Here is a 22,171-nt window from a genome sequence, read left to right as displayed (position 1 = left end):
GACATGATACAAATGACTGCTGGTCGTTGAAAAGAGTGGTCAAAAATTTGATAGAGCAAGGGAAAATAGTGCTAAGGGACGAGGAGATCCCGAATGTAACTAACAATCCATTACCTGTTCACAATACTGGGCCGCTGATCGGAATGATTTGTGAAGACAAAGAGTTCGACCCTGCTCTGAAAGCCATAATTGCCATTGTCGACACGGGGAAGAGGCCCGAAACAGACCAGAAACCAGAAAAGGGGGAGGAGGCCAAGGCTATAAAGAGCGAGCCTGAAAAGAAGGTGGAGAAGAAAGTGGTACCGGTAAAGGATGGAGTTCTTTACATACCACGAGGTCGAGCTGAGAAGACGCAGAACTTCGGGATCAAAAAGGCAAAACCTACGTACGTTCCAAAAGGGGCCTATGTGGTCCGGGGGACGATTCAACCACCTCGGCTGAATGAGCTAGTGGTTATCGGACGCGTGCCACAAAAGCCAATGACCAACCCGTCCACAGTGCCGTGGAATTATCAAAAGACTTTGGTAATGTACAAAGGTAAAGAGGTCATGGGAGAACTTCCAGAAAATACTTTCATTGGAAGGTATTCAAATACCCAAGAACTGAACAACGCCACACAAAGGCGCTTCCCGCCAAAGAAGCCCGTAAGTATTGAAGAAGCGGAAGTGTTCTTCCAACAAATGAAAATGCCGGATTACGAAGTGATAGATCAACTGCGCAAGTACCCCGAGCAAGTGTCCATGCTATCATTGTTGATGAGGTCGGCCGAGCATCAAAAGATCTTACTGAAGACCCTGAATGAAGCATATGTGCCAGTTGAAACCTCGGTTGAACAACTAGAGCGGATGACAGAAAGATTCTTCGCCGTCAACCAAATCTCTTTCAGCAAGAATGATTTACCCTCGGAAGGAGCGGCACACAACAAGGCTTTTCATCTAACAGTTAAATGCGAAGACTATTATGTCAAGCGGGTAATGTTGGATGGGGGTTTAGGTGTTGACATTTGCCCGCTCTCCACGCTGCAAAGAATGGAAATTGGGACCGGAAGAATCCGACCCAACAATGTCTGCGTAAGAGCTTTCGACGGCATCAAGAGAGATACCATGGGGGAAATAGACCTGTTGTTGGTCATAGGACCATTTGAGTTTGAAATAACCTTCCAAGTGCTCGACATGGACACATCCTACAATTTCCTCCTCGGCAGACCTTGGATCCATGCGGCAGGAGCTGTGCCTTCCACTCTTCACCAGATGGTGAAGTTTGAGTACGAAGACCGAGAGATCGTGGTCCATGGAGAAGATGAGCATGCTATCTATCGGGACCCATCCATCCCATATCTTGAACCGAGAGAAGGGAGCGAACATACGGTCTATCAAGCTTTCGAGATTGTACTGGCAGAGCAGCACGAAGAGGGAATACCCTGCCCCCAGCCTTTCTTGTCTAACGCCTCGGTTATGGTGGCCAAAGAGATGATCCGGCACGGATTTAGGCCAGGGAAAGGGCTTGGACGAACCCTTCAGGGAATAACAGAACCCATTACCTTGCCAGTCACCAAGAAACCTTTTGGACTAGGCTTCAAACCTACTCCAGCAGACGAAGAGTGGGCAAAGAAAAGGAAAAATGAGGGTTGGAAGTTACCTCGACCATTGCCGGATTTATATGCAACTTTCATCAGGCCAATGTACGCTGAAGAAGAAGATGATGAGGTCTTCACAGCTGAGGAAATCGAGGAGATATGTGGGGCGATGAGAGAGATGCTCTACGAGGTCCACATGGTTCAACCAGGTGAAAGCACAAGCACTGCTGAGATGATGTACGTGGGGCCGAACGCCAAACTTCAAAACTGGGAGGCCACGCCATTCCCGACTAGACGGAAGTCCGGGTAGACCTGTCCTGCCACCTTTCCTGTGTCACAAGTTATCTCTAGGACATAACTTGAACGTTTTCTTCCTTTCAATTGTTGTTTTGAATTCCTAAGTTGTAAACATTGTTGTCTTCCAACTTTCCAAAGAAAATAAAAAAAAATCATCATTGCTTTCCCATTCTTTCTTTTGTTCTGATTTTTGTTATTTTTCCTTTTATCTTTCTTTTCATTTATAATAATGCGGCTTTAAATATGACATGCTTGCGGACTTCACGCCCAGATCACAATGAGCTATTTAACTGTGAATTAATGAACCCAGAACCAGAATATGATGCGGAAGAAGCTTTTAGGGAAATAAACCGAGAGTTGGAATATTTTGAGAATAAACCTAAGCCAAATCTGAATGACACCGAACCGGTTAATTTAGGAACTCCTGAAGAAATCCGGGAGACCAAAATAAGCATTCACACGGACAAGAAAACGCGAGAGGCGATAATTCAACTTCTTTTTGAATTTAAAGACGTGTTTGTTTGGTCATATGATGACATGCCGGGTCTAGGTGTTGATCTAGTGGTTCATAAATTGCCAATTCATCCTGATTGTCCTCCAGTTCAACAAAAGCAACGAAAGTTCAAAACTGAGGTCAGCGACAAGATTAAAGAGGAGATCACTAAACAACTGAAAACGGGAGTGATTCGGGTAGTCCAATATACAACATGGTTGGCGAATGTGGTTCCGGTACCGAAAAGGGACGGGAAGACTCGGGTATGTGTAGATTACCGAGATTTGAATAGAGCAAGTCCCAAAGATAATTTCCCACTGCCCAACATCCACATCCTCGTTGATAATTGCGCCAAACACGAGATACAGTCTTTCGTAGATTGTTACGCTGGGTATCATCAGGTACTGATGGATGAAGAGGATGCCGAGAAAACTGCCTTCACCACGCCTTGGGGCACCTACTGTTATCGGGTCATGCCATTTGGTTTGAAGAATGCTGGGGCTACTTACATGAGGGCCATGACTGCCATTTTTCATGACATGATGCATCAGGAAATAGAGGTGTACGTGGACGACGTGATAGTCAAGTCCAGGACGCAGGATAATCACATCCAAGACTTGAGGAAATTCTTCGAGAGACTAAGGAAGTATGACTTGAAGCTAAACCCAGCCAAGTGTGCTTTCGGAGTTCCGTCGGGCAAACTTTTGGGTTTCATCGTAAGTAGGAGAGGTATTGAGCTGGATCCAACTAAGATAAAATCCATCAGAGATCTGCCTCCCCCGAGAACAAAGAAAGACGTGATGAGTCTGTTGGGCAGGTTGAACTACATCAGTCGGTTTATTGCCCAGCTGACAAGCACGTGTCAGCCCATATTCAAGCTGTTAAGGAAAGATGCGGCGATTAAATGGACAAATGAGTGTCAAGAAGCCTTTGATAAAGTCAAAGAATACCTTTCGAATCCCCCAGTCTTGGTCCCTCCAGAACCAGGGAGGCCACTTTTCTTGTATCTGACAGTCTTGGAGAACTCTTTCGGTTGCGTCCTCGGGCAACACGACATAACCGGAAAGAAAGAGCAAGCAATCTACTACTTGAGCAAGAAATTCACCGGTTACGAGGTCAAATACACACTGTTGGAAATGACATGTTGCGCTCTCACGTGGGTTGCTCAAAAGCTGAGACATTATCTCCAAGCCCACACTACGTTCCTCATAAGCAGGTTGGATCATTTAAAGTATATATTTCAGAAACCGATGCCTACTGGAAGACTGGCCAAGTGGCAAATCTTGCTTACTGAATTCGACATAGTCTATGTCACTCGCACGGCAATGAAAGCCCAGGCGCTAGCAGATCATTTGGCCGAAAATCCGGTCGATGAGGAATACCAGCCATTGAGTACCTACTTTCCAGATGAAAAGGTAAATACTGTAGAAGTAGTCTCAGAGGACGCTCATGTTTGGAAGATGTTCTTTGATGGGGCCGTGAATGCCAAAGGTGTAGGGATTGGGGCAATTTTGATCTCGCCTTCTGGTCAACATTATCCCGCCACAGCTAGACTTCGTTTCTTTTGCACGAATAATACGGCTGAGTATGAAGCCTGCATCATGGGCATGCATATGGCAATCGATCAGGATGTCGAAGACTTACTAATTATGGGAAATTCTGACTTGATTATCCGGTAAGCCCAAGGCGAATGGGAAACTCGGGATGTCAAACTTATCCCTTACCGACAACATGTGGAGGACCTCGGCAAGCGCTTTACATCAATAGAGTTCAGGTATATCCAGAGGTGTCACAATGAACTGGCAGATGCACTTGCTACTCTGGCTTCAATGCTACCCTACCCGGGCAACGCCCACGTCGATCCTTTGGAAATCCAAATCAGGGAAAGACACGGTTACTGCAATGTAATCGAGGCGGGATCAAATACGCAGCCTTGGTACCATGACATCAAGAGGTTCTTGAAAACGCAAGAATACCCCGAGCATGCTACTGGAGATCAAAAGAGGACCGTTACGCGACATGCAAGTGGTTTCTTTCTAAGCGGTGAATTGTTGTACAAGAGAACCCCGGACCTCAACCTATTAAGATGTGTCGACGCCGAGGAGGCGAGGAAGATCATGCACGAAGTACACGCAGGTGTGTGTGGACCTCACATGAACGAGTATGTCTTAGCGAAGAAAATCCTTCGAGTAGGTTATTACTGGATAACCATGGAAAAGGATTGCTTTAGCTTCGTTCGGAAGTGTCATCAGTGTCAGGTGCACGGTGATCTGATTCATGCTCCTCCCACAGAACTGCATCCCATGTCTGTGCCTTGGCCATTTGTCGCCTGGGGCATGGACATCATTGGACCAATCGAACCAAAGGCTTTGAATGGACACAGGTTTATACTGGTTGCCATAGACTACTTCACAAAATGGGTAGAGGCTGTCACTCTCAAGTCGGTCACTAAAAAAGCTGTAGTGGATTTTGTACACTCAAATCTTATCTGTCGTTTCGGTATTCCTGCGACTATCATTACAGATAATGCAGCAAACTTGAACAGTCACTTGATGGGAGATGTATGCGAGCAATTCAAAATAACGCATATGAATTCTACTCCTTATCGGCCGAAGGCCAATGGCGCTGTAGAAGCGGCAAACAAAAACATCAAGAAGATTTTGAGGAAAACGATCCAGAATTCCCGACAGTGGCATGAGCAGTTACCATTTGCATTATCGGGGTATCGCACTACGGTACGCACGTCAGTAGGAGCAACTCCTTATCTTTTGGTTTATGGGACCGAGGCTGTGATACCAGCGGAAGTAGAAATCCCTTCGCTTCGAACCATTGTTGAAGCATAAATTGAGGACAGCGAATGGGTTAAGACTCGATTGGAGCAGTTGACTTTGATTGATGAGAAACGAATGGCCGCGGTTTGTCACGGACAGTTGTACCAACGAAGAATGGCCCGTGCTTACAACAAGAAAGTCAGACCTAGGAACTTCGAAGTAGGTCAACTGGTACTGAGGCGCATTCTGCCCCATCACCAGGAAGCAAAAGGGAAATTTGCTCCAAACTGGAAGGTCCCATACATCATCAGGAAGATATTGCCAAGAGGAGCATTGTACCTAGGTGACATTGAAGGAAATGATCCCGAAACAGCAGTGAATGCGGACGCAGTAAAAAGATACTATGTCTGAGTGACGCCCCAACGATCCCGACACATTTGAAATGCTGAAAGTTTTATTCCCACTATCAACTCTTTCTACAAGCCTTTGAGCCTGTTACAAAAAAAAAAAAAGCAAAACAAAACAAAAACAAACAAAACAAAACATTGATTGAGGCCTGAACTACGTTTGACTTGATTCCGAAAGGATACGTAGGCAGCCTCTCCCTGAGGTTCAGTCACACCAACAATAAAATCCCATTCACCCTGAAATTCAAACCGGGGCACGTCGAGTAGTTTAGAAGTTAGTATCATCTACCTCTCTTTACCAAGCACAAGCCTTCAAATCAATTACCAAAGAGAGTGGGAAACCAATAAGCGTCACAAATGGAGACCGGCACACTCTGAATTGAGAGAGATAAAATGAGAGAGTCTCGTCGGTGAAAACCTTCGGGCACCGCGAGGCGACGGGAGTAGAGAGACCAAAATGAGAGAGCTTGTTTAGCAAAAACTCACAAAGAGTGCTATCAAGCGATGACAGGAAGAGAAATGAGAGAGGTCAGCCAGCGAAAACTCGCAAAGGGCGCTGTTGGCCGAAAGAATGACTCCACCCAAGGAGGTTTCGGCAAAGTTCCGCCAGGTTTGGAATCACAGATCCGTTCTGGTTCAGGGAAACGCAAGCTCATGGAAAGTCAGGCGTCCAGTCCAAAGAGCATGTCATGTCATTTAAAGCCAGCATTATCTTCCTCAGATAAGTTTTTCTCGTCCCGAAAGGGGCACTCCTTTTCTGAAATTCGTTTTATCTTTTCTTTGTTTTTCATCGAATCTCTTTCATGTTTAAGCCCAAGTTCTGGATGTACCGGAAAGGATAGTTGGCAGGTTCGTTTTCACGGAGTTCCGTTTCATGAAGGAAAACACCTCGTTTCGTTGGTACGTCTGTCCAAACTTGATGAATCACGATGTTTGATGGCGTTCGAAGTAAAAAGGAAAAAGAGAAATTTTCCCCAGCAAGTCCGCCTTCGGACGAATCCCCACAGAGTCTCCCCTTGTACAATCCCCCACAGAGTCTCCCCGATATATATATAAAAAAAAAAAATCCCCGTTGGAATTTCCCCAGCACATCCCCAGCGAGTCTCTTTGTAAAAATTCCCCAACAAGCTTACGCCAACAAATCCTAGAAAGACCGCTTCGAAACAAATCCCCAGCATGCCCCATTGTACAAAAATCCACACAAAGAATCCGCTTTGTAAATATTCCCCCACAGGGTTTCCTTTTGTACAAATCCCCACAGAATACCTCCAATAAAATCCCCGTTGAGAACCTCCAAGCAAAACGGGACAAAATGAGAGAAAAAAAGAGCCTTACGAGGCAAATCATCACGGAATCTGGAAATACAAGCCTAAGCAGTCTAAAGGGTTTCGACATTTGAATCAAATCAATGGCGGGACTTCGCAACAGAAATGAAGACGCAACAAAGCAACCGGGAACGATCAAGGTCACCGAACCGACCGTCATTTCCGAACTAACAATTGTTCTTTGTCTGAAAAGTTGAAACAGGGATAATCCAAGACAATCATGCAAGAAGCAGGTGTCACCCGAAGAAGAAGGTACATGGGTACAAGAAAATTTTGGCAATAAGGAATTCACTCGAAAGGTAAGTTCCACGAAACTCCCTTTTATCTTTTACTAAAACAAGAAAATTCAAAAAAAAAGAGGTCAGTTGTTGTTCTCGAATTTTGTCCCCAGCCATCAGCATTAGGGTTTTAAACCCTAAACTGAATTTTTCCTTTAGTCGGCATTAGGGTTTTAAACCCAAAACTGAACTTTTTTTCCATTCAGCCAGCATTAGGGTTTTAAACCCTAAACTGAGCTTTTTCATGCAATCAGCATTAGGGTTTTAAACCCTAAACTGAATTTTTCCTTTAGTCAGCATTAGGGTTTTAAACCCTAAACTGAACTTTTTTCCATTCAGCCAGCATTAGGGTTTTAAACCCTAAACTGAGCTTTTCCATGCAATCAGCATTAGGGTTTCAAACCCTAAACTGAATTTTTCCTTTAGTCAGCATTAGGGTTTTAAACCCTAAACTGAACTTTTTTCCTTTCAGCCAGCATTAGGGTTTTAAACCCTAAACTGAATTTTTCCTTTAGTCAGCATTAGGGTTTAAACCCTAAAACTGAACTTTTTTCTATTCAGCCAGCATTAGGGTTTTAAACCCTAAACTGAGCTTTTCCATGCAATCAGCATTAGGGTTTTAAACCCTAAACTGAATTTTTCCTTTAGTCAGCATTAGGGTTTTAAACCCTAAACTGAACTTTCTTCCTTTCAGCCAGCATTAGGGTTTTAAACCATAAACTGAGTTTTTCCACGCAATCAGCATTAGGGTTTTAAACCCTAAACTGAATTTTTCCTTTAGTCAGCATTAGGGTTTTAAATCCTAAACTGAACTTTTTTCCTTTCAGCCAGCATTAGGGTTTTAAACCCTAAACTGAGTTTTTCCATGCAATCAGCATTAGGGTTTTAAACCCTAAACTAAATTTTTCCATTCAGCCGGCATTAGGGTTTTAAACCCTAAACTGAACTTTTTTCCATTCAGCCAGCATTAGGGTTTTAAACCCTAAACTGAGCTTTTCCATGCAATCAGCATTAGGGTTTTAAACCCTAAACTGAATTTTTCCTATAGTCAGCATTAGGGTTTTAAACCCTAAACTGAACTTTCTTCCTTTCAGCCAGCATTCTAAACTGAGTTTTTCCATGCAATCAGCATTAGGGTTTTAAACCCTAAACTGAATTTTTCCTTTAGTCAGCATTAGGGTTTTAAACCCTAAACTGAACTTTTTTCCTTTCAGCCAGCATTAGGGTTTTAAACCTTAAACTGAGCTTTTCCATGCAATCAGCATTAGGGTTTTAAACCCTAAACTGAATTTTTCCTTTAGTCAGCATTAGGGTTTTAAACCCTAAACTGAACTTTCTTCCTTTCAGCCAACATTAGGGTTTTAAACCCTAAACTGAGTTTTTTCATGCAATCAGCATTAGGGTTTCAAACCCTAAACTGAATTTTTCCTTTAGTCAGCATTAGGGTTTTAAACCCTAAACTGAACTTTTTTCCATTCAGCCAGCATTAGGGTTTTAAATCCTAAACTGAGCTTTTCCATGCAATCAGCATTAGGGTTTTAAACCCTAAACTGAATTTTTCCTTTAGTCAGCATTAGGGTTTTAAACCCTAAACTGAACTTTTTTCCATTCAGCCAGCATTAGGGTTTTAAACCCTAAACTGAGCTTTTCCATGCAATCAGCATTAGGGTTTTAAACCCTAAACTGAATTTTTCCTTTAGTCAGCATTAGGGTTTTAAACCCTAAACTGAACTTTCTTCCTTTCAGCCAGCATTAGGGTTTTAAACCCTAAACTGAGTTTTTCCACGCAATCAGCATTAGGGTTTTAAACCCTAAACTGAGTTTTTCCATGCAATCAGCATTAGGGTTTCAAACCCTAAACTGAATTTTTCCTTTAGTTAGGATTCGAGTTTTAAACCCTAAACTGAACTTTTTTCCTTTCAGCCAGCATTAGGGTTTTAAACCCTAAACTGAGTTTTTCCATGCAATCAGCATTAGGGTTTTAAACCCTAAACTGAATCTTTCCATTCAGCCGGCATTAGGGTTTTAAACCCTAAACTGAACTTTTTTCCCCATTCAGCCAGCATTAGGGTTTTAAACCCTAAACTGAGCTTTTCCATGCAACCAGTATTAGGGTTTTAAACCCTAAACTGAATTTTTTCTTTAGTCAGCATTAGGGTTTTTAAAACCCTAAACTGAACTTTTTCCCAGTTGGTCAGTATTAGAGTTTCAACTCTAAAAACTGAACTTCTCCCCAGCTATTCGGTATTAGGGCTCCAACCCTGAACTGAGCATTTTATCTTCCTTCCTCAATTTTATGAACTTCCTGGCGAATAATTAACGAAATTTTCCTAGTGAAACTGGGGCAGAAAATTTCGTTCGTTTGTTTGTTTTCTCCCGCAGGTCTAACCTCGAGCCACACGAATCGAAATGACCCACGAGATGAGTCTCAACTCAGAATCCAAAAAGAAAAGGATAAAAAGAAGATGTCCCGAGATACCGGAGAAAATGGAAGGCGGATCATTCCAAGATTTGATTAAGGTCCAGAACTCTGCCAGTCACGTCTCACTGAATATCCCAGAGGTTAAACAAGCACCTACAACTCGCAAGCATCAAGATTCGGATCGAAGTCTCCAAGCAAAATCAGCTACGACCCATGATCAAGTCGCAAAAGAATCATAGATAGGGATCTTGTAACTAGCAGTTGACATGCATATAAGTATTTAGTTCAGTTTCAATTTTTCTTTGGTTGTAATAAGGCGGTCAGTAAAGTAGGTGACAACAGCAACAGCAGTAACAGCAAGCATTGCAATCCCATGGTAGTCCCAGCTACCGAAGTTTCCCGAACTACATTGACCTGATTCCTGTTTAGCCCAGGATATGTAGGAAATCTTCGGAGCAAAGATTCGGTCAAATCTTTCAAAAAAATGCTTCACACGGAGTAGTCCATAGGCAAAAATCGCTCATATCCGCTCACTTTATCTTTGCACGAAAACTCTTCATGTTTCCGAACAAAGAGGGGCAGCTGTGAGCACGTGATTTTTGTTTTACGAGACAATCGCTCCAAAAGAAATAAAATAATAACAAACGGCCCTGCTGTGCAATTTTTTGGATTTTACATGGCACTTTGTTAATTATTTATGATTTTTGCCCATTTTTATTTTTTATCAAAACAAAATACAAAAAATATAGATGTCATGCGTAATTTGAACCGTAATCCGGTTTGTTAAATAGAAAATCATAAAAATACGCATTTTTTGTCCTGATTTGTTTGCCTTGTTTAATTTTACCTACTTTTAACATTTTTTTTATGTATGCGTGTAATAAATACATTAAGTGTTGATTAATGTTGTTTAGTTTTTAGTTTAATTAGGTTGTATGTTTAAAAAAATTTTAGAAATAAAAAGAGGGGTTTGAAACTTGTTTCTAGTTAAGTTTGGGCCAATTCCCATTGCAAAATCTGAGGCCCAAACCCCACAACCCAACCCAAAACCTGTGCTTGCCCCGGTCCAGACCAGCCTACTTCAAAAACGTCCAAACGACGCCATTTTAACCTTGCCTGATCTGGGCCGTTGATCTCAGATTGATCAACGGCCAAGATCACTTCCTCATAACCCATGATGAACCCGACCCATTTCCACCCGGACCAACCCAAACCCCCTTTAGATGAAACGACACCGTTTCTCCTAAGCCTTCAGATCCAAGTCATTGATTTTGATTGATCCGACGGCTGAGATCAACCCACCCATTCCATATATAAGCCCCCTACCATACCCTGCCCCCTATCCAAGACCCCGCCTTCGTCCTCATCCCATTCCCCTCCAAACCCTAAGCCGCCCCTGTATTCTTCACCATGAAAGCCGGCGGCATGAACGCCAGTGGCCTTCACCTTAACACCATAGGACCATCTCACCCCCCTGAACATGGACCTGTAGACCGTTTAGTTCGAATCATCCTCCAGGTCCTCGAATCTTCATTTGAAGATTCGAGCAAAAACTCGATCTACACCGATCTGCCCTAGATTCATACCAGACAATCCCCGGACCCCCCTCGTGACCAAACCATGCTTGGTTTGGTCCAAATCTAACCATGGAAGCCCAAGTTCCAAATCTACCTTCCACAAAACCTAAAAACCCCAAGCTTGGTCCATGCCTGTTAAGCCAAGAGGTTAGGGTCTAATGGACCTTAATCGAAGTGTTTCTCATCTGAGAAACCCTTCGATTAAAGTCCGTTCAACCTTAAAAAGGGTCGGTTCAAACACAAGCTGATTTTCTGTTCCTTCTTTCAAAGTTTTAAGGTAAGTTTTGTTTTCTCTTTATTTTTTTTTAGTCCATGTGTTGTTTAAAAGGTTGTTCATGTTTTGTGAAATTTGTGTTTTTGAATTTTGCCGACTGTGTCCTTTCCACCTTGCCTGAACCTCGGTGTTTGATTGAGTCCTTCTTCTGCTTGTTCTGATAATGTGTATGTATGTGTTGTGCAATTAGCTGAATTTCAAATTTGAACTGATTAACTGATTCCTCGAGTACAATTCTGCTTAGTCAGTACAATTCAAATCATATGCTTGATATTGTTAAATGTCTGATTTTGGCTACGATTGTACATGTTATGATTAATATAGTCGAGTCGACATGTGTCGTCAATTAGTTTTAACTGTCTAAACAATAACCAATCGATTTGCTTCTGGACACATTTGCTTGAATCAATTAGGAACTGAGTTTGTTTACTTATAGTTGTTATTTTGAATCAAAAATGTAAAAGGATTGTTTTGTTTAGTTACAGTTCTGAATTGGAGGGCATGTGGACTTGTGCACAACATGTGCACTTATGCACCACATGTGCATTGTGCACAACCTGTGTCCTGCATAAAGGTTTTTATTAAGTCTAAAGTAATTTGACAGCACATGCTGTCAGATTACATTCTGCTGCCCATATTCTGCTTTAAGTTTCAGAAATAATAAACATTACTAAAAAGGTAAGCCTGCCAAGGGAATATCATGGGGGTTTGTTTTTATTTATTAAGTAGAAACTGAAAAGAAAGGCAGCACATGGGAGGGTGTTCTGATTGTCCAAAGAGGCTGTTAAGGGTTTGATTTTAGGCATATAAAAGGGGACAGAAAAAATTAGGGAGAGGGAGAGATAGACCCAAGAGGAGGAGAGCAAAAATATATACACATACACACATAAGTCAGGCATACAGACTTTAAGATAGACATAGATACACACACACAGACAGAGAAAGAGAGAATACACATAGAAAAATTTAGTTTTGGAGATTGAGGGTTGCAGTTCTGAAAAGCAGAAAACTGGAAAGAACTCTGTTTGATAACACAGACAGACAAAACTATAAATTGCATTCTTCTTGCTGTCTTGATTTCAATGGTCTTGACCTGTTTGTCCAATACATGATTTCTTCTAAATCCAACTGAGTTTGCTGGTTGTTTGTTGGTTCACTCTGGGATTTGGTCTAGCTGGGATTTTGGTTCTACTCCAATTATTTTGTTTTGTTGTTGCTGCTGCTATTCTACTATCTGCTGCCGCTGACTCTTCTGCTTCACTTCTTCTTTGCATTTCAGCATTCAGGTACACATTTCGAGTCCCATTTTTGGTGTTAACTGTAACAGTTCGAAAGCATGAAATGAAAGGAGTTTGAAGAAATTTAGATGTCTGTTTTGTAATGCTCATGGTATATTGACTTCTTTTGTATAAATTGATTAGTGCGTAATTCAGTAGCGAAAGATTAGTTAGTTAATACTTAATCAAGTTTTAGCCTCTTGCATCTTAGTTTATAGTTGTTTGTTAGTACAAGATGTAATGGTACAATACGTAGAATGTATGGATAATTGGTATAGAATTTTCGACTGGATTCCCGTTTAACTATAATGACATGCATAGGATAGAATATTTCCACCTTACACAATAATGTTCTGTGTTATTTTAGTTCTTTTATCAGGATCGTTAGGCAATATATAGGAGCACGTTCGAATCCCCATTAGTAATAATGTCTAGCGTTCAATTTCCTTAATCTAGCCTAAATAAGTCTAGTTAAGTTCGATTCGAGAAATGTTTGGATACAAGTATAGCATTCTGTCAATCTCGCACGTTTCACAAGGTACGACGCCTCTTCACTTTGTAAACAATTAAACAGAAATTAATAAGAATCCGTTTTAGGCCAAAGCATATAATTAAATTAGCATGTATCTTTTTTCCTTCTCGTTTTAAAGACAAATGCATTAGAAATGTAGCCACTGTAGGATATCCTTTCTAAAATAGAGACGAGCCTCGCCAAATAAAAAATGCGAAATTGCGGGGCCCTCAACAACTAAACATAATAAATATTTAGAATTCAGGACAGGCCGTTTAGTAAACTTCATGGCCTTTCCCAAAAGTAACAATACACTAGTTGCTTTAGGAGCACCTTTAATAATTTAACCTTCTTAAACACGGGTGCACATTGATGTGACCCAAATCCAAGTCTCAACGGAGTCAAAATGTGTTGACGACCACGGGTGCATTGATTGTGACGTGGTTCGAGATGCATTTTCACGACGTTGCAATTCTATAAAAAAAATGATAATAATAAAAGCGGTTTTAAACTTAATAAAAGCACATAAGTCACAACATGTATTTAAATCCGATATTTAGCCATTATAACAATTTAAGCGACCGTGCTAGAACCACGGGATTCGAGGGTGCCTAACACCTTCCCTCGGGTCAACAGAATTCCTTATTTAGAATTTCTGGTTCGCAGACTTCATTTGGAAAAGTCGAAAATTTCCTCGATTTGGGATTCAAGATAAACCGGTGACTTGGGACACCAAAAGCCAAACCTTTCCCAAGTGGCGACTCTGAATTAAATAAATAATCCCATTTCGAATATTGTCACTTAAATTGGAAAAACTCCCCTCGCGCATTTATCCTTCGGGGCGGGCGCGCAAAAAGGAGGTGTGACAAGTTTTAAGATACAAAATTTAACTTTTAATTTTAGTTAATAAAATTACTTATATTAGATATTTATTTTATATTTTTTAAATTTTAATTCTTATCTAGTAAGACTTTAATTTCTGGTGGTCAAATCCATAGTTTGAGCATTCTCATCATAAATTTAAGAACTTTCTAATATTAAGCAAAATAGTCTTTACCTTTCATTTCTAATATTTAATTTTTAATTATTTGTTTTACTTTTGCTATTATGTTGTCAAATATATGGTATTATCACAGTTTCATATGGCTTTTAATTAATTTGCAACTTTATTTAGTATTATTATCCATTACTATCCTTTAATATAATATAGGTAAATTTAGAAATTTTTTAATCTTAAAATAAATATCTATTTTATTTTAAAATATTGCTTGAATTCTTAAGTTTTTTAAATTTATCAATAGTATTTTTAAGTATTTTATTTCACTTTATTTTATTCTCTAAACTAATTCTTAGCATAAATATTCTCACGCTATTTTTAATATTTTTAAGTTCTTATTTTATCTGTTAGACATAAGTTGTGTGGTATTATCCACAATATCATCTTTCTTATCATAATAGATAAATAACAACTTTCTCATCTCAAATTTAAATAAGTTTTATCATTTTTCTTTATGATCAAAGTTTTGATTAATTTCTCTCTATTTATTCCTTATTTTTGCTATTTTATTATTCAATACATAATATTATTACATTGTTATGTGGCTTTCACTAGCTTGTTTAATTTAATATCTATTTCTACCACACTCATTTTATTATTAATCATAAAAGTTAATTTCTTATTTGTTTGAACACATTATATCTAATGATAATATTTTCACTATCATTTTATTTCTCCATGTACTATTTCTAAAAATAATAAAATTATGAAATGAAAGAAAGTAGATCAAGTGGTAGTTAATAATTATATTTGGAAAGCTATAAAAATTTATTTAGTATAAGAATGTGAGTCAATTTTAATTGATTTCTACCATAAATTAAATTTGATCAAATCTAAGTTGTTTAATCCTTATTAAATTTGTCTAAAAATCTATTTAGATTATGTCTTAAAAATACTAAGTACAAATATTTCTATTTAGATTATTTCTCCATGTACTATTTCTAAGTGACATTTTCTTAATATGCCACTTAGCTTAATGTCATGCCTCACTACATTCCTTTTAATATAATACTAGTATTAATATCCGTGCGATGCGCGGACATAAATCATGTCGGATTGTGATTTAGATTATTTGAATTATGTATAAATAACTTTAAAATATAAACCTCCATATTTCTAGCTAATTTAGAAGAAAATCTATGAGTGGAGCAGCTAATTTAGAAGAAAATCTATGAGTGGATCAATATCTATATATATAAATATAAAGAGAGAGAGAGATTAGATTTGTCTAAGATATATTTAGATTATGTATAAGATTCATTAAACTACTTCCTTTAATTATGTTTCCATTTATAATTTCTAATAATCAATGTTGTCCTACAATTGCCAAGTGGCTTCATTTTAGTTTGCCATTTGGCTTAACCACAATGCATACTACTCTCCTTTTAATATAATATAGATATGTTTTTTTTTATACTTGTGGTGTCCTTGACCTGGAGAAAGTGTATGACAAGGTTCCAAGAGAAGTTCTCTGGGGATGCTTGGAGGCAGAAGGTGTGTCGGTTCCTTATATTATGGCAATTAAGGACATGTGTGATGGGGCTAAGACTCGGGTTAGGACAGTAGGAGGCGACTCTGAGCATTTTCCGGTTGAGATGGGGTTACACCAAAGCTCTGCGCTCAGTCCATTCTTATTCGCCCTGGTGATGGATGCGATAACAAACCATATTCAATGGGAGGTGTCATGGTGCATGCTATTCGCCGATGACATAGTTCTAATTGATGAGTTACGAGCCGGTGTTAATGAGAAATTAGAAGTTTGGAGACAGACGCTTGAGTCTAAGGGTTTCAAGCTAAGCAGAACGAAGACGGAATACCTCGAGTGTAAGTTTAGTGTTGAGCCGGGGGAAGTAAACGTTGATGTGAGGCTTGAGTCACAAGTTATCCCAAGTAGAGGCAGCTTCAAGTACCTTGGTTCGGTTATCCACGGGGGAGGGGAGATCGATGAGGATGTCACACACCGTATTGGGGTAGGATGGATGAAGTGAAGGTTAGCATCTGGAGTCTTGTGCGACAAGAGAGTGCCAACGATACTCAAAGGTAAGCGCTATAAAGCGGTGTTAGACCAGCCATGATGTATGGGGCTGAGTGTTGGCCTGTTAAGAACTCACATATCCAAAAGATGAAAGTAGCAGAAATGAGGATGTTGAGGTGGATGTGCGGGCACACTAGGATGGATAAGATTAGGAATGATAATATTCGGGAGAAGGTGCAAGTGGCTCCCATTGATGAGAAGATGCGGGAAGCAAGGCTCAGATGGTTTGGGCATGTACAGAGGAGAAGCCCAGATGCTCCAGTAAGGAGGTGTGAGCGGCTGGTTGTGGACGGCACAAGAAGAGGTAGAGGGCGGCCTAAGAAGTATTGGGGAGAGGTGATCAGGCAGGATATGGCGAGGCTTCAGGTTTCCAAGGACATGATATCTGATAGGAAGTTGTGGAGGTCGAGTATTACGGTTGTAGGCTAGGAGGTAGTTAAGTCTTGCGTTACTTTGTGTCTTTGTAAGCCTAGTCCGGTAGAGTTTTGTCTAAGATAGCTAGGGGTAATGCCGTTTCTTACTATTTTCTATTTTCGACGCAGGTTCCACTTACTAGCCATCGTTTTTGCTTTGCATTTTTCTTCTGCATTTTATGTTCCTATTTTTCCTATGATCTTCGTGATAAATCTAATATTCCCTCCTTTTGTCTTTTTATTATCTTGAGTCGAGGGTCTTTCGGAAAGAGTCTCTCTATCCCTTCGGGGAAGGGGTAAGGTCTGCGTACACACTACCCTCCCCAGACCCCACTTGTGGGATTCTACTGGGTTGTCGTTGTTGTTGTATACTTGTGGTGTCCGGACCAGCTTGCGCGCACCTCGACTAATTCCACGAGATACTGCTACCTCCCACCAGCAACAGGGGCGGATCCAGTGGGTTAGACACGGGTTCCCGTGAACCCAGTAACTTTTGTCTAGATCCGGTATTTGTATTGAAAAATTCAATAAATATATAAGAATATTTAGCTTGGAACCGTCAACAGGTACCAGATAGCTTTTTGTCCATCAAGATTTGGACAGATGGGAAGAAATCACTTAGTATTTCTGTCTCCGCTGATATTTGAGCCTAAGACATCATGGTTTTCAATCCACTTTGTTGACCACTAGACTACACAAGTTTAAACCTATTATAACATATTAACTATTTGAAGTCAATACTGCTTTTATTCTTACCATTTAAATTGAAATGTAAATATTTAAAAAAAATGTTTTACGAGTACAAAGCATTTTTTTTGCCATAACATGAAAGTATTCTGCTAAGAAAACAAATGCGTTTTCTAACGGGCCATCTGGTTAACTGGATTAGAATTCTAATTCCGGTATGAAACACTGACAATATTTGTTTACCGGTATTAGCTAATACCGGTACAAATTTTATACCAACATCTTGGTGTTATTTATTAATAATAGCAGGATCAATTAACCTAGATATAGTTATCAACATGACAATGTTACCCCCTCAAGAGCCCCATTCACTTGTCATAACTGAAATATTTAATGTTAAAATTGGAAACAGAAACGTATCCAAATTTATCCAACTTCATACCAAACAAATATTCTGGATTATAAGTCGTATATCCTATTTTTAATTCAATGAACCAAATAAAGCACTAGTACATAACCATGGATTATTAATGCCAATATTATCTATCCTGCATAACTTTGTCCGTGAACCAAACAACCACTAAAAGTATCAATAAATAAAATAATGTGGGTATCGCTAATCAGAGTGAGCCCAGGCTATTAGTTGGGAAGTGACAATATTATCACTTTCTAGCTTTTTCCATTTTAGAGATTTGAAGTATAGAGTAGCGTTTACTATTTTTTGAAAAGAATTCAACCAAAATCATATAGTATTTCATTTGTAATTTTGCTCTCAAGCCTTCAACGTATTAGCAGCTGTTTCCAGTTATTGTTCAACTCTCAAATACAGGTTCTTATGGGTTACTCACTCATCCGCCAGAGAAGTTCTTATGGGTTACTCACTCATCCGCCAGGGAAAACACCACTTCCCGTCCCACTCTCCAGCATTCATCCTGAGCCGGGATCGAACTGTTCGTGAGATTCATAGTTGTATTATTTACGGCTTCCTTGTTCATAGAAGATGCGGATTCGGAATTGTCTTTCATTCCATTGCATAACTAATATCTACAAACTTCATATTCGCCCATGGTTCGTTCCCAGAAGTATAGCCATCCTTCTATCAGGTATCGGATATATATACACAACTATAACAGCTTGTTTGGGACAAGAGGGGTTGCTCTGATGGTAAGCAACCTCCACTTCCAACCAAGAGATTGTGAGTTCGAGTCTCCCCAAGAGCAAGGTGGGAAGTTCTTGGAGGGAAGGATGCCGGGTTTCTATTTGGAAACAGTCTCTCTACCCCAGGACAGGGGTAAGGTCTGCGTACACACTACCCTCCCCAGACCCCACTAATTGGGATTATACTGGGTTGTTGTTGTTGTTGTTGTTGTTGTTGTTGTATAACAACTTGTTTGGATGATTGTTACCCATTGTATCGTATTGTATTGTTATTCCAAAACAATATTTGTTTTGATTGTTTCGTTAAAATTGGTTGTATTGTATTGTTAAATCCATTGTTCCGGAATAATGAAAAATCCCATTTTTTTAAACAACCGATTTGATGTGGTGGGATTGTTTCCTATTTTTCTTTCTAATTATGCACTAACTTATTACTCCATAATTCTATTTTACCCTTTACCTTTTTTCTTTATATATATATTTTAACTCCAAATTTCCAACTTATAACCTACTTCGTCTCCATCCCTTTTTTTTTTCAAAACTTTTGTCGCTTTCAACGTCAAAGGTGTTTTGCCTTCTTTTGTTTCGGTTTTTCTCCTAATTTGATTTTTAACTCCAATTCTAATTATCTTTGTTCCTTTATTCCGCCAATTCTCGTTCCTTTCCTTATCTGTTTAACCAAAAATTGTGTACTTCGGTCAAAGCTTATTTTAGAAGTACCCGGGCTACTGATAATCAAGAAATTCTATATTTGATTGCACTAGAAAACAACACATAGCAATTTGGGTATTTGCTTGATGAAACAGGGGAGAGTTGGTGAGGCAAAAGAGACACTTCGGAGAGTTAAATCAGCAGTGGCAGATGGCCCCAGGGATCTAGATTCCCATCTCAAGGCATATGACAGAGCACAACAGATGCTCTGGGACCTCAATTATTTTATACGCCTCAAGAAGGTTGTATGCAGCATGTTGGTAAAAAAAAAGGTTTTTACGCATGTAAAATAATTGACGTGGTGCCTTCAGAATTCAGACATCTTTATCTGCCTGTGTGGAAACCTAATCTTCAATAGAATTTATCTCTTCTTTCTCAAAAAGATGCTGAAATCATTGTACTTGGTTAACATGAAAGAAACGAGAAGCATGAACTGGGCAAATCAGAGTCATATTATCATAGAAAACTCGAGAGATTGTTTTTTAGTGTAGCATCAAGGGAGATTAAGCACTAGTCATGATGAGTATGGTTAACAAATGCACAATCAAATTGGAGGTCATTGAAATGAGTGATGCATGAGGCAACCTAAACCCGCTACAGAATAGCTCAATAAATTGCAGCAAATAGTAAGGGGTACAAACTGCAGTATTTCTCAGTCTATTGAAGCAAGTAGACATCCTTAACTGGCACTTGAAGAACTAGGTGATCAGTCTTCTCATAATACTGAGAATTTGGCTTCAATGGGCTGCTTGTAAATGGTAGGAGTAAGATGGAACTGCCATCATTTATAACCAGTTGGACCATTTCATTGAGTTGGGGATTCATTTCCTCATTAACTATCAGTACAAAGTAAGAAGGGAGTGGAAGATGCTCAAAGCTGGTGCTCTTCGTGAGTTCATGATGACTTCAGTTGTCACCAAGGTTCACAAGTGAGCAGCAACGCATAGTAAACCAAATTTCATATAGGCCAGATATCAATTCTGATTTAGTTCTAGAGTAACCTGATGTAAGCAACGTAAGATCAATGCCTATCAGTGGCTAACTCAGCCTAGTGTGGCAACAGGCACCAAATCTCCCTTCCCCAAAATCACCCTTAAAAGAAATATAATTTGCAATTATTACAAGCCAAATATATAAATGACGAGCAAGCCATTGCATTCAACTGAAAGATGAATTGAAATAAATAAAGTAAAAAAGGTCTTACTCTGCCTTCAGGGCTCTTTTTCATCCTTTCAAGAACCCTATCAAAAGCTGGTTTCCCCGTTGTCTCTCCCAAAGCAGCAATGAGATCTGCTCTTCGAGGATCTAACAACGCCCCAACTGCAGAACCAACTGCAACTGCAGCCTGCTGCCACCCCTTTAACCGAATACGAATCCCCGCTATCATTGCACCCCAATTCTGAAAAATAAAAAACTGAATTCTGAAACGCACCCAAGATTATGGGCTAGTGGTCAATGAGTGGAACGAAAACCGTGAATTCTCAGGTTCAAATTTCAATGGAGGCAAAAAAACACTAGGTGATTTAACCCATCTGTCCAGGACTTGGTGGCAGAGTTACGCGGTTTCTATGCTGGAGGGAGGTAGCAACGTAGAAAAGAGGAGGTGCCCAGCAATATATATCTATTTAAAAGCATGATTCACCAAATGGTAAAATAAAATATGGTTGAGACATTTTCACAAACGATTTGTGAACAAGCATGAGATTGTAAATTTTACAAGAACTTGATTATAATGAACTAATTGGTTGTTTACACATTAAAGGGATTGTTAAAAGAATTCGAAAATCAGCCGAATTTAATAGTTCATACCGAAAATCAGAGAGGAAGAGCACCACCGAGCTCCGAAGCGCTTTTGTTTGGCTTTTTTGTTTCGTTTTTTACCCCAATAGGAAATTCTTTTGACTGTTGATACTTGTCCATTTTTTAAAAGTCGGTCCCCTAACTCCCATTTTTTACATTTTAACACCTCTATTTAACGGAATGACTATTAACAAAGATATTTGACCGTTGATCATGCTTATGTGACGACGGCAAGACAGATGTAGCTGAAGTGCATGCTAATCACATTAATGAGGTGTGTGGATGTGATGATTTTTATTTATAAAATACAATAAACATGATCTGTTATAAATAGAATTTTATTTAAGGTAAATGTCTATATTTAGAGATATTTTATGGTTTGTTACTTGGTGGCTAAGTCAATTTTTCCCTATAAATAGACGGATTCTATTTCACTGCTATTGATCCCTAATCAATAAGAATTCTCTTTACTTTTCTCTGCAATACTCTTCTTCTTCTTTTATTGTTTCATAACACGTTATCAACACGAGACTATAACTAATTGAGTTGAGGCATCTGCTTTAGTCACCGGGCTTTTGAATATGTGCATGGTGCTCAACATGTGTATAATATTGAATATAATGATTATCAATTGTTCCATGAACTTACTTCATGAATAAATTCTGGATTGAAGGTATGTATTTTACCTTATTTTTCTCTTCTAAACTCTTGAAATTTTATAATTTGATTTTAATTACAAGCAAAGACAATAAATTTTGATTATAAGTCTAATGGAGCTTATTAGAAATTATAACCACCTGAAGTGGTAAAATTTATAGGCATTGTCATGATCAAATTCATGTATGATTGTGGGCAAAGAAGTGAAAATACGTCCCATTGAATTTGCTTCATTCACATTCCCTTAAGAGAATGTGGTAGCAATATGTAATAAGTCTAAAAGAAGACAAAATTATTATCGTGAAAGTATGAATGGATATGGACGTGGCAAAAGACGAAATTATAATCGCCATCACTGTGGTAATGAGTGTCACACCTCCTTTTTCCGCCCCCGCGAGGGGTGAAGGAGTTTTTTCCAATTAAAGGACAATCGAAACAAGATTTA

At 39.4% G+C, this 22,171-nt stretch overlaps 1 protein-coding gene and 1 long non-coding RNA gene across 2 annotated transcripts in view; both read right to left on the bottom strand.

Annotated features, from left to right (window-relative positions):
- LOC107778470 (putative late blight resistance protein homolog R1B-12) overlaps positions 1-22,171 on the bottom strand; it is a 58,632-nt gene that overhangs the window by 14,605 nt on the left and 21,856 nt on the right. The window lies entirely within an intron of this gene.
- On the bottom strand, positions 12,278-21,226 carry LOC107773179 (uncharacterized). The gene is made up of 3 exons (XR_012703922.1): positions 21,079-21,226; positions 20,474-20,668; positions 12,278-12,738 (listed from the first exon to the last, which is right to left on the bottom strand). It is a non-coding gene; the product is annotated as an uncharacterized LOC107773179 (long non-coding RNA).

Source organism: Nicotiana tabacum, chromosome 20, assembly GCF_000715075.1.
Source record: "Nicotiana tabacum cultivar K326 chromosome 20, ASM71507v2, whole genome shotgun sequence".
NCBI classification, from domain to species: domain Eukaryota; kingdom Viridiplantae; phylum Streptophyta; class Magnoliopsida; order Solanales; family Solanaceae; genus Nicotiana; species Nicotiana tabacum.
The sequence above is the reverse complement of the archived record's forward strand: the minus strand, read 5'-3'. Positions and strand labels throughout refer to the sequence as shown.